This window comes from Terrapene carolina, unplaced genomic scaffold, assembly GCF_002925995.2.
Source record: "Terrapene carolina triunguis isolate 2854851 unplaced genomic scaffold, T_m_triunguis-2.0 Scaffold31549, whole genome shotgun sequence".
NCBI lineage: Eukaryota > Metazoa > Chordata > Testudines > Emydidae > Terrapene > Terrapene triunguis.
Genome location: NW_020695900.1, coordinates 1,796 through 17,446, shown reverse-complemented (window position 1 = coordinate 17,446; position 15,651 = coordinate 1,796). Strand labels below are relative to the sequence as shown.

Genomic DNA, 15,651 nt, shown 5'->3' with positions numbered 1-15,651 from the left:
TAAAAAGACAAGACAAACAGGAAGGATTATTACCCTTTACGGATGGGTAGTTGAGGCCCAGAGAGATGCACTGACTTGTCCATGGTCCCCCAGGGAATCTGTGGTAGACCTGGGGATTAAATCTAGGTTTCCCGCAGGCCAGTCTTGTGCCTTGACCACAAAACCGTCCTTCCCCAGCGGGGCTGACTCATGCATGTGTGTGGACTGACACAGCAAGTACATTGCTAGCCCCTCTGCCTGCATTGACACTAAGGGACAGTATTCCAAAGCACTGCAAACAGGTGCGACCGCCCCCGCCTTGGCTGACACACCAGTGATCAACCAGACATGGCCAGAGTTAAAAAAGCATGTCTTACTGCAGCTTGAGATAGAGTCAGGCTGGATAACTAGGGGCTGTAACACACTCAGCTCCTCTGGGGAGGGGCTGAGCAGTGGGTTACACAGCGTGTCTGGAGAGAAGAAAATGCAGGGTGTATTTACCCCGCTTCTCCTCCCCTCTCTTCCCCCCATTAACTTCAGGGTGTCTCTCCCACTGAGTGCAGACCCCCTCCCCACTCTGCATCCATTTGGGGTTTAGCGGTGGTGTTCAGTAAACACTCAGCCAGCACTGGCGGGGCACTGGCTTTACTCAGTGACTGTGTCCTTCTACGGATCAGCTCTGTACAACTGGTTCCACCGGGTTCATGTCAGACATTGCTTCCCCACAGCAATGTCTGCAGGGTGACTTTGCCCAGTCACCCTGCGCTCTGTGCAGGGCTCATCCCCCCCATGTCCACCATGCTGGTCACTTTTGCAGGGGGTCCCTATCATAGCAGGGAGCTGGGAGCGAGGGCTTTAAGGGTGCACGGGGGAGAGTGAGCAGGGTGGGTCTTGTATGCCACTCTCTGGTCATGAAAGAGTGATGGGGACACCCCTCTGTGCCCTGGAGTTGACATTATCATTGCAGCCAGATAAAGGAAATGTATTTGACAGAGTTGAGTTACTGTACAACAATACGCAGGCCCGCAGGAGTCCGTCTTGGCTGGCAGGCTGCCCAGATACTTCTGAGCAATAAAACTGCCTGGGATTCCTGACGACAATACATCTTGGCTCAATCGCATACTCCAGCATGTGCATCCACAGTGCTGTTTAATACTTCTCCTGCTCCTGCCTTGCCAGCCGCACATCTCGCTGCCTGGAGCTCTGCTGGGCAGGTTCTGCCGAGTGCGCTCTGCTTGCCAACAGCCCAGGGTAGCTCCCCCAAGGTAAGATGCAAATTGTATTGCCATATAGAAATGGGGGGAGATTTGTTGTTGTTGTTGCTGACGTGCTAACATTGTGCTTGGGGTGGAACGTGTCTGTTTCATCAGCGCATTCTTCCTCCATACCCTTTGCCTGGGTCCATTGGGGGCAGGGCTATGAGATGCAATGTGATATGGTGGCTGAAGCCCTAGAGTGGGTTTGGGAATAATATATGGCTGAGGGGGGCGACTGAGGGTTTTGAAGTGCTGGAGGGGGCTGCGGGTTGAGGCAGGGGGTTGGGGTGTGAGAGGGGGTCTGGGTGGGGGCTCTGGGGTGGGGCCAGGGATGAGGGGTTTGGGGTGCAGGAGGGGGCTCCAGGATGGAGGGGGGAACCAAGGAATTCAGAGTGTGGGAGGGGGCTGTGGATTGAGGTAGGGGGCTGGGGTGTGGGACAGGGTGAGAGCTCTGGGCTGGGGGTGCTGGCTCTGGGGTGGGGCTGGGGATGAGGGGCTTGGGGTGCAGGAGGGGGCTCCAGGTTTGGGAGGGCTCAGGGCTGGGGCAGGTGGTTCCGGTGCAGGACCTTCTCGCTGCTTCCCAGGAGCAATGTACCATGGACCCAGGACAGGCAGGGAGCCTGCCTTGGCCCTGCTGAGCCACTGACTGGTAGCCGCCCCAGGTAAGCCCGCACCCCACGCTCCAAGCCCGAGCCCAACCCCCAGCCTTGAGCCCCCTCCGGCACCCGAACCCCCGACTCCTCACCCCCCTGCACCCCAAACACCTGTCCCAACCCAGAGCCAGGTTGTGCATTCATGCTAAGCACCCCAACCCCTCATCCCTGGCCCCAGACTTCAGGTAACCACTGCCCAGAGCCTGCATGCATCAGTGCCCACCCCATGCCTCAGCCCCTTGCCCCAGCCCTAATCCCCCTCCCACCCTCGAAACCCCTCCAGTCCAGAGCACCCTCTTGCACCCCAAACCCTTCATCCCCAGCCCCACCCCAGAGCCTGCACTCCCAGCCAGAGCCCTCACCCACCCCCCACACCACAACCCCCAGCCCCAACCCTGATCCCCCTCCCGCCCTCTGTACCCCGCTTCCCCATCCCAGAGCACCGTCCTACACCCCAACCCCCTCATCCCCAGCCCTACTCCAGAGCCCACACCCCAATTGGAGCCGTCACCCCCTCCTGGACCCCAACCCCAATTTTGTGAGCATTCAAGGCCCTCCATACAATTTCTACACTCTGATGTGGCCCTTGGGCCAGAAAGTTTGCCCACATCTGATTTAGAGGAACCAAGTATTAGACATGAATAAAACAAGCTGAAGCGAAAGAACCTGTAAGTTAAGGCCTGCAAGACTTTAGCTTTGCTATTTTAGGCCTTGGAGACAAGAAATGATGATTTAAGCCAGTTACTGAGAAATAACCCAATATCGTACGATTATGGGAAAAGAAGTACCAAGAGGTAATATTGCACAAAATTACCCAGAAAAGATCATAAAAATACTGTAAAGACACATCTGTCTCTGACATGTGTCTTAATTATGGGATACAGTTTGTGCGTCAATGCTAATGAGAACAAAGGGAAATTACACGGCCTATAGAAAATTGGGGTCCCTTAAGTTTCCAGGGGACACAGACCAATAAGAGAAAAGAGGGTGGACACTTTTATGGACATGTGCAGAGGGTACCCAGAATGGGAAAATTGAGCTCCCTATGGGAGACTCCAATAGGAACCATCCCTCTACTGATGATCAAGCCATGAGAGACCCATCAGACCCTAACACCGTTGTTAAGAATGTGAGTATGCTGTAACTTGTGCATAGGTCTCTACAGAATTTCTATATGCAGGGGTAATCATAACTTCAACTGTAACTTTAATAAAATCTATAACATAGACCAGACTTACTTTGTACTGATGAATGTATGTGTGGTCAGTCCCCTCCCTTGGTCTTCGTGTTCCTAGAGACTCTAACTCTAAAACAAGTCGCAGAGGTGACTTTCACTCAGTTATTAAGCTTGAAACTGTAGCTGTCAGAGTCAAACCCATGGTGGTGTAATACCAGATTACAAAATTCACTTTAAATTAAAATAAAAGGCTACATGGGACTTCAACAACAATTCTGGCCTAGCGCTGACATAAGCCTGGTTTTCCTCCCAAAGCAAGGCCCAGTCAGAGGAAGGACGGTTTAGTGGTTAGGGTGGTAACCTGTGACTCGAGAGGCCTAGTTTCAATTCTCCATCCCTTCAACGGGGATGGCAGCCCTGCCTTACAGGAGTGTTCTGAGGAGAAACACCTGAAAAGATTGTGAGGTGCTGAGGGACAACACTGTTGGGGACCAGCTAAGAACCATTGCTAGATCCACAGTTGGAGATGGGTGTTGGCTGTTATCATGATGTGTGGAGGAGCCTGCATTGGCTTAACCTGCTGCTGGTGCAAACTCCCACCACTTTCTGCTGTTCCTTATTCCCACATGGCTCTTTCCGGGATCTTCTGCCACGTGAATGATCGTAGAGCAGTTAAACAGAGCTCCAAGGGGAGCCTATTTTTAGTAGAGTCCATTGAACAACCTCTGAGCTTGCATCCTGAGGGCAGAGCTCGCAACATCTTGGTATAGGAAGCGGCTAACAGAAGCTACCTGGTGGGTGTGAATTTATAGACAGATGAAGATCTTCCACTGTGACTTGGTAGACAATTGAGCAGAGCAGCCTGCCCCAGGGGAGAGGGAAGTTTGATTGCTCCATATAAAGGGAGGGAGGGGTTATTTGTTAAGATTCAGCCCTAACCAATGTCACCGGGAGATCAGGGCTGATTCTGGGAAACTCCAGGCCAATACTGGAGGGTTGGCAACCCTAGGTGGGGGAATCCAGGTCAGGGACAGGGTCCCAGCTTTCAGCCACGCACCTCGGCACAGCCACCCTCCCTCCCACCTAGGGGCTTAGAGTAACCCTGGAACAGGCACCACACTCAGCAATCGTACAACGCTTTTATCTAACCCAGGTGAGCCAGGTGCAGACCCAGGTCAGGATCTCTAGCCGGGGGCTCACACACTCCCTCCCCCCCGGCATAGCATAGAGCAAAACAGCTTTTCCCTCACCCCGCCTGGCTAGACACACACAGAGCCTCTGCCCCGCGCCAACGCAATCCCCTCCCCCGCTTGGGTCAGTCCAGCCGGTCCGTGCTCTGCTCTGGTGCTGGCGTGCGGTGGGAGCTCATAGCGGTGAGTCGGGTACGTGGTCTCAGCTCCTGTCACCAGCAGGTGGAGAGTTGACAGGAGTCCCCTGTTGCCAGTACCTGGCTGTCCTCCCTCTCTGCCCTCGCTCCGGGGACGGCTCCTCACTCTGTCTTTGCTTTCTTTCTCAATTTCCCAGGCTGCTCCCCCATCTCCCCCCACCTGCTCATTCGCTCCCCAGGCTCAGAGTTAATTCGGTGTGTTTGACTGGCACTGCCTCCCAATCAGGTGTGTGCAGGGTGTCGGGGGGGGAGGGGGGCGGGGAAGGGGCTCTCTCGCCAGCTGCACACTGATGCTGTATGGGATAGGAGCAGGCAGGATGCATTGATTCAGGCTAGGGAGGATGCCAGTCACTGCAGAGGAAAGTGAAGGGAAGTCCAGTGCCCACCCTCCTCCAACCCCACCATCCCTGTGCTGAGCCCAGGGTGAGTCCGGCCTAAGGTGCTCTCTTCCCCCATCCACAGCTGTGCTGGTCCCAGGGCTAGCCAACGATGAGGGAGGCAGGGAAAGGTGGAAGAACCTCACCAGAAAAATGTGATTGTTACAGTCTGGTGTTTGGTTACTTATGGGGGGCTGGGAGGACCATCACTGCCCAGCCTGGGTTCCCAGGTTCCCAAGGGCTGCAGCATTAGGATCCATGGCTGTCAAGCCGAGAGACTGAGCTTCCGCATGGCCACTGCTCCCTCGCTCAGCAGAGCCGCCGGCTGTGAGTGAGACCCACTGGAATGGTTGTGATGTCAGTCACCTGTTTCTCCTGGGCTGGCTGCCAGTGTGTAGCGTACAGCCATGCAGCAAACCGTGATTACTGGCAGGGCTGAGTTCATTCAGCGCACACACCACTGTCGGTCACACGTTGCGAAGTACAGGCGCTCGCTTCCTAAACATCATTAGGATTGTTTGTGTGGAAACCAGGCTTAGGATTTGTATGTGTTCTTTTATCACCTAGAAGCCCCAGTTGTGCCGGGCGCTGCACAGACACACGGGGAGAGACAGTCCCTGCCCCAGCTGAGATCAGGGCCCCGTTGTGCCGGGCGCTGCACAGACACACAGGGAGAGACAGGCCCTGCCCCAGCTGAGCTCAGGGCCCCATTGTGCCGGGCGCTGCACAGACACACAGCGAGAGACAGTCCCTGCCCCAGCTGAGATCAGGGGCCCGTTGTGCCGGGCACTGCACAGACACACAGGGAGAGACAGTCCCTGCCCCAGCTGAGATCAGGGGCCCGTTGTGCCGGGCGCTGCACAGACACACAGGGAGAGACAGGCCCTGCGCTGAAGAGATTACAAACAGGAAGGATTATTATTATTCCTTATAGATGGATAGTTGAGGCCCAAAGAGATGCAGCAACTTGCCCACGGTCGCCCAAGGAATCTGTGGCAGAGCTGGGGATTGAATCTAGGTTTCCCACAGGCCAGTCCTGTGCTTTGACCACAAAACCATCCTTCCCCAGCAGGGCCGACCCATGCACATGTGTAGACTGACCCAGGAGGTGTGTTACTGGCCCCTCTGCCTGCGCTGATTCTGAGAAATGGTATTCCCCAGCGCTGCAAACAGGTGTTGTTGTGTATTTGGTTGTTGTGGTAATAGAATCGTGTGTTGCTATGGCAACTGAGTTAGTTTATTAGGGGATAGCCCAGCCTGTTTGGGCTGGCTTTTGGTTAGTTCTGTGGTAGCAATAAATGGCTGCTCCAAGGTTTACAGCTCTCTGTGTCCCAGTGATTTCTTCCTAAAAGTGTTGCCCCCCAGGATATAACAGGTGATTGGCTGACATACCGGGGATTGAACTGGGTACTTCCAGAGCTCACTGCACCTTGAGCTAGAGTCGGGCTTACGTATTATTACCCGTAATACTCTTCAGTACTCTGTGGCTGGGCTCAGCCGGAGGGAACTGAGCAGCAGGTTACACAGGGTGGCTGGAGAGAAGAAAATGCAGGGTGTATTTACCCCGCTTCTGATCTCCTCTCTTCCCCCAGTGACTTCCAGGTGTCCTTCCTGCTGAGGGTTACATCCCCTTCTCCCCCTACATCAGTTTGGAGAGCAGCCGTGGTGTTCAGTAAACACTCAGCCAGCACTTGCGGGACACTGGCTTCATTCAATGACTGTGTCCTTCTACAGATCAGCTCTGCACAGTCTGAGAACTGGTTCCACTCAGCTCGTGCCAGACCCTTTAAAGAGACACTTCCCCACAGCAGTGTCTGCAAAGTGACTTTGCCCAGTCCTACTCTGCTCTCTGTGCAGGGCTCATTCTGCCCCATGTCCACCGTGCTGGGGACGTCCGCAGGCGCCCCATCATAGCAAGGAGCTGGGGGGAGGCTTTTAGGGTGCCCAGGGAAAGCGATCAGGGTGGGGTTTGCATGTCACTCAAGTCTCACTCAGTGAAAGGGTGATGGGAATATCCCGCTGTTCCCTGGAGCTGTGTTTGCAGCCAGATGAAGTAAACATGGTGAGAGTTGAGTCATCTTTAGAACCCAGCGCGGATACAAACTTTGTATCCGCTTCTGATCCGCCACCTACAAACATGGGCCATGGCTATCTGCCTCCGCATCCATGGCTGCCAAGTGGCTATCCCCGGCTATAAAGTGGCTATCTGAAGACTTGCAGGGCTCTAGTCATCTTATCGCAGGCTTGGGTCTTGTAATAAACAGGCTTGGTAGGCAGCCCAGACTTCAGTGTCTACACCCAGCTTCTTGTTTAATTCTCTTCTACTTCTCATCTCGCTGTCTGGATCTCCGCTGCGCGGGTTCTGCTGAGTGCGCTCTGCTTCCCAACCGCCCGACACAGCCCAGGCCGTCTCCACCAAAGTAAGATGCACATTTTATTGCAATAGAGAAAAAGGGAGCGATTCTCCTGTTGTTGCTGTTGAAGTGCTAAGATTATGCTTGGTACAGAACATGTCTGTTTCATCAGAGTTTTCCTTATCCATACCCTTTAATCTGCAGCTCCAAAGACTGTGGAGGGCAGTTGGTATGGTGTAGTGGTATAGCATGCTGTCCTGGGCTATAGAGGTTCGAATCCTAGTTCTGCCAGTGGGCTACTGCGTGACTTTCAAGTAAGGCACTCTTCTTCCCCATCTGTAGAGCGCTCTGAGATCTATGGACCAAAAATGCTCTATAAAAACTAGATGTTGCTATTATCCTTTGTTCTGATTCTCCAGCCTCAGTCCCCATCTTCCTCTTTCATGTTCTATATTTCCATCCTTCAATCTATCTCTGTGCAACTACTTCTCCCTACAAGACCCAGGCAGCCTTTTAAGTCCCCCTTGAATCCTACTTTTCTTTCTCCAGCGTTGATTTTCATCGAAACATTTTGCTACATACTTAAAATGAAACCAGGTGATTCCTATGTTCAACAACACATTTTGAAGCCACGTTGGTCCCAGGATATTAGAGAGACAAGGTGGGTGAGGTGATATTAGGGTGAGCAGATGTCTCGATTTTGTAGGGACAGTCCCGATATTCGGGGCTTTGTCTTATATAGGTGCCTATTACCCCCCATCCCCATTTTCCATACTTGTTATCTGGTCCCCCTAGGTGATATCTTTTACTGGACCAACTTCTATTGGTGAGAGAGACAAACTTTCAAGTTTACTCAGAGCTCTTCTTCAGTTTTCCAGACCTGAAAACGAGCTCTGTGTAGCTGGAAAGCATGTCTCTCACCACCAGAATTTGGTCCAATGAAAGATACCACCTTGCCCATGGGCCTTGTCTCTCTAAAGATGGAGCATTTCATTTACCCCAGTGTGTCCGACCCAGCTGCCATCAGAGATACGTCAAGGAACCTGGCTTGCAGCCCACTTCCACTGTACAAATCTCATACATTACATGACTTAGGAAGTATCATAATTAAGATAAGTAGACACTGAGGAAATCGCTAAATAGAAACCTGTTTCCAATCTGGAAATTTATTAGGCTCGCCAGAGGTTGCTGTGAGGGGAAATCTCCCATTTAGGAAGTAACAGATTTATCAAGATAAAGAAGCCCAGAACAGTGCTTCTGGCAGGATGCCTGATTATCTGCAAGATGCTTGCTCAGGGCTGTGGGCGCTGATGTACCCAGCTGGGCCCTGGCATTCCTGTTAAGGCTGGGAGGGGTGAGACTGGCTGCTGCATGCAGGGAGAGGGAGATTTTGTTGGTAGTTGAAGATTTATTTCTAAATCAGGTGCGAGGTGTGGTGTTTGCAATGGGGGAAGGGGGAATCATCCAAATCCAGCTGCATGGATTATAAGGTTTTTTGCTGTGGGGAGGCATTCTCTCCCTGCACCGTCTCCCTACCGACAAACCTCTGCTGCTCACACGCGTTCCAGGTGGCAGTCAGTATTTCACATCCTAGAGGCCAACCCCCTTGTAAGTACCCTATAGACTAGATCCCCTCCCCACCCCAACACACAGATCCAGCAAGTGGGTCTCAATGTGGTGCGTGCCTTCTTATGGCCGGGAGATGAGAGGAGTTGGTTTAGGAAGCAGGCAAGGTGCGCCCCTCCTTCTGTCTGCCTCTTTTCCTGTTCTGCAATAGTTGTATCAGGCCAGGAAGTTTGAGAATGAATGTGGCTACTCGTATGGGGTCCTTTGTCAGGGCTTGATCCAAAGTGTGCGATCCAAAAAGCTTCCCTTTCCTTATACTATTACATTGACAAGTGTGGGCAGGTGTTCAGTTAACATGTTCCTGCCACTTCATGCAGAGTGCATATAATCTCGGTCTCATCTCTAGTGATTGTCAATCCGGCCACATACCCCGGGCACAATCTCACGACAGGTGTTTTTATTCTCCGAGATGCTTTGATCTCAGAGGAGCGTTCATCTTTTCTTCAGTTAATATCTTCCTATTTTCCCATATCCTCACCCGTTGCCATTCCCACCAGAGTTTCCAATTGCCCAGTTCTGGCCAGGTCACCAACGATCTCACTCGTGTGTTGGAATCCATTGAACTGTCAATCTATTGCCTTGCTTTCACATCCTCCGAGCCTGCTCATGAATTGCATTGTTGACAGCGTTCTCAATCCATCTCCTTGCAATTACTTCTTCTTTAGGGTGAGATCCACCCCTGCACAGAGAGCCAGCATGATGCCTGTGCAGCATTTAAGTCTTGCACAGGAGTAAATGTCCCCCTGGGTGAATATCCTTTCATGCCCCCTACAAAGCTGCCCTCTGTAGCAGGAATCCTGGGGCTTCTTTCTTTCTTTCTTTGCCCAGAAGTTCTTATAGCCACATACTTTTTTGATTCAATAATTAAAATGCACGTGCCGGTGTACACACCCTCCTTTCAGTTCCATCAGGAACTAGATGGTTCCTAACTGAATGAGTGAGATGCAAAGAGTCAGTGGCTCAGTTTCTTTCAGGAGGAGGGGTGGGGGGGGGGAATGTCTGCAGGGTGAATTTTCTCCAGTGAAGGCAGCAAAGAGTCCTGTGGCACCTTATAGACTAACAGACGTATAGGAGCATGAGCTTTCATGGGTGAATACCCACGTCTTCGGATGCATGTGAAGAAGTGGGCATTCACCCACGAAAGCTCGTGCTCCTATACGCCTGTTAGTCTATAAGGTGCCACAGGACTCTTTGCTGCTTTTACAGATCCAGACTAACACGGCTACCCCTCTGATACTTTCTCCAGTGAGTTTACTGTCTCTGACGGGCTCCTCTACACCATGTCCCTGATGGTGGTGTCAGTAAGGCTGCACCCCTGCTAGTAGGAACATAAGGGAAGGGGTTTAGCGTGCATGCAGCCAAGAGATTGGGAGTGATTTTGTCAGTGAAGGTGAGGCAGGAATATACTTTGAGGTCAGGTTATTTGGAAGTCACATTGCACTAATGACTCATAACATTTCAAGCCACCCAGGGCATGGCTGGAAGTTCAAAGTGTTGCAGATCTCTGGATGGTGAGTCATTCACAATTGGTACTAACCAGACATCCCGCAAATCCCACATAAGGCCTTGAAGTGGGATTTATGTGTTCCATAGCCCTTGCCCAGCTTAAATTTCATCCTGAGTGAGTACCCCAGTAGCAGGAGTCTGGCACTTTTCTTTCCCTCTTAGCCAAGAACCTTTTACACTGAAACTTTTGATTCAAGAATTAGAATGCAGGGAAATGATTCCTAAGTGAAGGAGACGCTTGCAGAGCTCCAGCACCTCCGTTTCTTGGCATCTTTTTCTTATTTAGAGGAAGGATCACCTAGTGGTTAGGGCACTGGCTAGGCCTTGGGGCACCCAGCTTCAATCCCCTGCTCCACCGCAGACTTCTTGAGTGACCTTGGGCAAGTCACTTAGCATCTTCGTGGCTCAGTTTCTCCAGCTGTACAATAGGGGTAACAGCATTTCCCTATCTCACAGGGCTGTTGGGAGGGTGGGTACATGTGAAGCACTTGGGATCTATTGATGAAAAGCACTAGATAAGAAATGAGTGTTACATTATTAGAGATGTATTTATTGTTGTTGTTATTATTATTATTATTATTTCTATCGCTGTAGCACCCAAAGGTCCAAATGAGGGTGCAGGGTGCCCATTGTGCTGTGCACTGTCAAACAGGTTATAGGGTTGAATTGATCCTGCCCCACTGAAATCCATGGGAGTTTTATAAGGGCTCATCTACACAGGGAAATTGACAGCAATAGCTATTCTGGAGAGCATGTGGACACTCTCTTCTGGAACAAACATCACCTTATTCTGGAATAATTAGTGCAAAATCCCAAGCAGAGTAATTCTTCTGGAATAAAATCCTTTTTTTATTTCACAATACTGTCTGCACGGGGAGCTGGTCTGAAATAGCGTATTCTGAAATGGTTATTCCAGTCCATTTCCCCATGTGGCCAAGCGCTGAGTGTTTAAAAGCGTAGCTGAGTCATAGAGAAGCTGTTGGCAGTGACTGAGCTGGGACAAATGATTTACAGCTGTGATGTAACACACGCCACAATTATCTGTGGTTCGCCTCACATGAGCTTGGAAGTTTACAGACACAGGTGTCTGCTGCCCGGGCTGCTCCAGCAGTAGGAGGCTGAGTGACACAATTACGCAGCCATCCATGGTGTGTTTAAGTGGGCGTAGTGAGCTCTGAAATACACTGCTGCCTCCTAGGGTTTTTCTCCAGGAGCCAGATCACTATTAATTTATAGTTCAGTAGCACGTGGTCAGGGATCAGGGCCCCCAAATTCAAGTCTGACTGCCACACCAAAGAAGGGCCAGGGTTTATTTCCTATTATGTGGTGCTTACAATAACAGAGCCATCATGAAACAGCCACAAGAAGGGGACAAAGAGTCCCCAGTGTATTTGTGGGTTATGCTCTGATTTTGGTGACTATCTGGCTCTTATCCTGCACTCTTCATTTAATTAACGGAAAACTTCTTTATGCTCTAGTTTTCTTTCACTCAAGTGTGCTCTGACGTGGACGGAATGGGCAACAGCTTCAGGAGGCCCAGGCACAATGAAGAGCAGGCAGGAGACATGCTACACAGCAGTTCCAACCAGGTGCTGACAAAGCAGCCTCAAGGTATATTTGTCTTCTGTTTGATCTTGTTCTTAAGCAGTTTCCTAGGGAGCCATCTCAGCACAGTTTGGTGACGCTGTAAAAAGTGAAAAAAAGTCCCATGGCACCTTATAGACTAACAGACGTATTGGAGCATACGCTTTCGTGGGTGAATACCCACTTCGTCGGACGACTCCGACAAAGTGGGTATTCATCCATGAAGGCATATGCTCTAATACGTCTGTTAGTCTATATTAAGGTGCCAAAGGACTCTTTTTCGCTTTTTACATATTCAGACTAACACGGCTACCCCTCTGATATTTGATGACACTGTAACCCACGTGTAGACCGGGTTCTCTTTCTCCCTTAGTAGCACTAGAGGATAACAACTTACAACTTCTGTAAGCTAATTAAGTTTTTTCCATTAGTTCAATTAAGAGCATTCCAGGCTTTCTAGTCTACTAGGGTCCCCAGTTTAAACCCTGCTAGTGATCCATGCTGGTGGAGTGAGTGTTACATTCTTTACCCCATCACTGGAGGATAACAGCCTATTGTTGCTGCTGTCTTGTGGGTTTAATTCTTTAACTCAAGTGGTCGAAACAGCTGCTTTTAGAGCTAAAGGCCCTGGGTTCAAACCCTGCTGTTGGGAGTGGGTGGCACATACCCCACCCCAGAAGCTGGTCTACTAGAGGATAATAACCTACTACTGCTGCTATCCATGGGACTTACTTCATTAGCTCTAGTGATAGCAGCCAATGTTCTCAGTGATGAAGATTACAGGGCTCAAATCCTGCTACAGATACAGGTCAGGGTGAGTCATTTCAGCCCCTTCTATCCTGCTGCATCAACTTCATTTTAAAAGCTGCACAAAGGTGAGGGTGGAGCAAAACCTGCACTTATTGGGCCATATCCTGGATCCCCCTTCTAGCTGCTAGATGGTGCAAAGCTACCCAAAGTGGGCAGCTGGGACTTTAGCTTGTGGAGCTGCTCCTAACCCTCTGCCCAACAAGGGAGGGGAGGCTGCCAGAGGCAGGAGGGGGTAGGGCTGGAGCACAGTATACTCCGGAGACCCTAGGCCAGTGGAGTGGCCACAGGGACTGCTATTGCCAGCATAACTTAAAGCTCCTTGGGGGTCAATGTGGCCGGATCCCCAGCTGGTGGGAATCGGTGTCGCTCCACTGGAGTCAAAATGTCACACTCTCACTTTCTAATAAAAACTGCCTCTTTCCTTCACGCGTTTCCCTTCCCGTTGTTGTTGAAAGGAAAAGAGACAATGAAATATGCATGACTCATGTAACAGAAAAAAAGACAAGCCCTCAAAAACTTGCAAATAGGAAATCCTCACAATTACAGTTCTATTCCAGTAGCCACAGGGTCAGCCAGGATGAAAACCAGAAACCTGGTATATCTGTCATCTACCCACTGAGTCAAACTATCCGTTAAGCTTGTCAGTCCTATATATGTGCCAGTTTTCCTGTCTCTTCAGCCTTGCGTCTCTTTTCAGCCTGGTCTATCTAATTTTCTAGTTCCTTTTCCGTAATTCCATTGCCAACCAGAGACCAGTGTTCAAGTATCTCATAGACGCTTTCTCACTGAGTGATCAATCTAGGCAGCTTACATACTTATGTGGCCTCCTGTTAATGTAGTACCAGGGCTCCTTACAGTCGTCAGTGTATTGATCCTCACAACCCCGCTGTGAGGTTAGGGAAGTTACACATGGGGAACTGAGGCCAAGGGAGACAAGGGGCCAGATCCCCGTAGGGACTTAGGCGCTGCAAAGCGAAGCGTCATATCACCCATCTTTTAGGTGCCTAGAAAAATCACCGGGATCCACCAAGCCTGGGTTAGGAGCCTCGGCTTCCTGTCCACTGCATGGGGGGAGAGGGGCACCTCAGAATGGGATCCACAAAAGGCAGCCCGCTAGACAGGGAGACACCTAAGCTAGCCCATGGGAGATGCTGAGCGGGGGCGGGGGGGTGTCCTCAGTCCCGCCTCCTCACGGAGTTCAACATCTAGGCCACGTTGTCAGGTGGTGCCTCTCTCTGCTAGCGATCTGCAGCTGGGAGCCTTCTCCTGGCGTCAGGTGGCTGAGGTGCCCAAGTCGTTTTTGGTACTCACCTGGAATGTGGGAGACTCCCCTTCAAATCCTCCTCCGGCTGATTTGAACAGGGATCTGCTGCCTCTCAGGTGAGGACCTAACCACGGGGCTAAGGAGTCAGTCTCACATGGTCTCTGGCCCATTTAACAGTTCAATTATTTAAAGATGAACAGTGTCACCAAGCGAGACTTGCGTCAGAATATCTCATCGCTCAATGGTTCGGGAACCCACTGGAGAGGTAGCAGAGCCCTGTTCAAATCCCTTTGTGGGGGAACGTTTACTGGGGATCCCCTCTGTGCTAGGTGAGTAGCTTAACCACTAGGCTAAAGAGAGGTCTTCCTCAGCTAGGTGGCTTCCAAGCACACGTACTGGATCAGGCAAGGTAGGTGGAGGGACTCTGGTCGTCCCTCTGGTTTTGAATCACTCTGGAGTTTAGGCAGGAGTTAGGTGTCTGGGTGCCTAGACTGACAGTGATCATGGCCATAGGCAGAAACATAGACACTTACCCTAGGTGCTGAATTAGTTTAGGCATCTGCAGGGTTAGACGCAGCAGAGCAGGGGGGTTTTGTGCATCGCAGCGGTACCTAAACCTTGGATTTAGGTGCCTAATCCCAGATTGAGGCAGCTACGTCACTTTGTGGGTCCAGGCCGAAGTGACTGGGCTAGCTGGACCCTGCGTCTGATCCAGGGTGGCTATTTCTGTGTTCAAAGGTGCTGATACTCTCCTTGGCCTCAATGGGAGCGCCAGACTGCTGGAAATCAGCTTCTTGTTTAGATGCCTGACTGTGGATACGGGAGTCTGGCTGAAGCATCCAGGTTTGAAAACTTTGGCCTGAAATCAGCAAATGGCATAAGCTGTCCTTTCCGAATTCTGCCGCTCCGGTCACCTTCCTGGCCTGCCATTCTGACCCCATCATCCCCTCTGCCTCCGTTCTGTAGCCCAGTTCTTAATTGCTGTGATGATCCGAAGTTTGATCCCTCATCGTCTCTTCCCGAGTACCACAGGGAATGTAAACAGCTGCTTTAATGTTTTCAGCTCAGCCTCCGGCCAGGGCCAGGAACCGGTCTCGATACGCCATCGGATTCATGGCAGTTGTGAGCATCATTGCCCTAGTTGTAGCTTTGGCAGGTGAGTTCTCCGCCCCCGGCTCTTTGTTCCAGTTCCCCGGCAGCTCTGTCTCACTCACGATCTCCGGTCTGATTACAGGCGCTGGCTCAGCTTCTCTCTGATTATTTCTGGGGCTCCCAACACCTCGGAGTGGTCACTGCCCTGCTTTTCTGCAGGCTCTCCGCTCATCAGACCCCCGCAGTCACTCCCACAGCAGAATGCATGGAGCTGGCACATGCCAGGTTCTCAGTTGGCACTAATTGGGGTAGCTTCCTTGATGCTGGGAGGCAGTGTGGCCTAGTAGCGAGGACACTGGCCTGGGACACAGGAGACTTGGGGTTTATTCTTGGCTCTGCCACTAGCCAGCTGGTGACCTTGAGCAAGTCGCTTCATGCCTCAGTGCCTCTGTTTTCCCATTTGTAAAATGGGGATCCTGAGCTCCCTTTGCAAAGTGCTTTGAGCTGTGAATGAAAAGTGTTTAGAAGAGTGAGAGATTATTATTATTCAATGGAGCTCGGCTGCTTGACACCAGCCGAGGGGTTG

General features: G+C 51.2%; 1 long non-coding RNA gene across 1 annotated transcript; it reads left to right on the top strand.

The window, feature by feature from the left end:
• The first annotated feature begins 1,123 nt into the window (after positions 1–1,123).
• Positions 1,124–15,117, top strand: LOC113409248. The gene is made up of 3 exons (XR_003370485.2): positions 1,124–1,244; positions 11,794–11,926; positions 15,037–15,117. It is a non-coding gene; the product is annotated as an uncharacterized LOC113409248 (long non-coding RNA).
• The last annotated feature ends 534 nt before the right edge of the window (positions 15,118–15,651 follow it).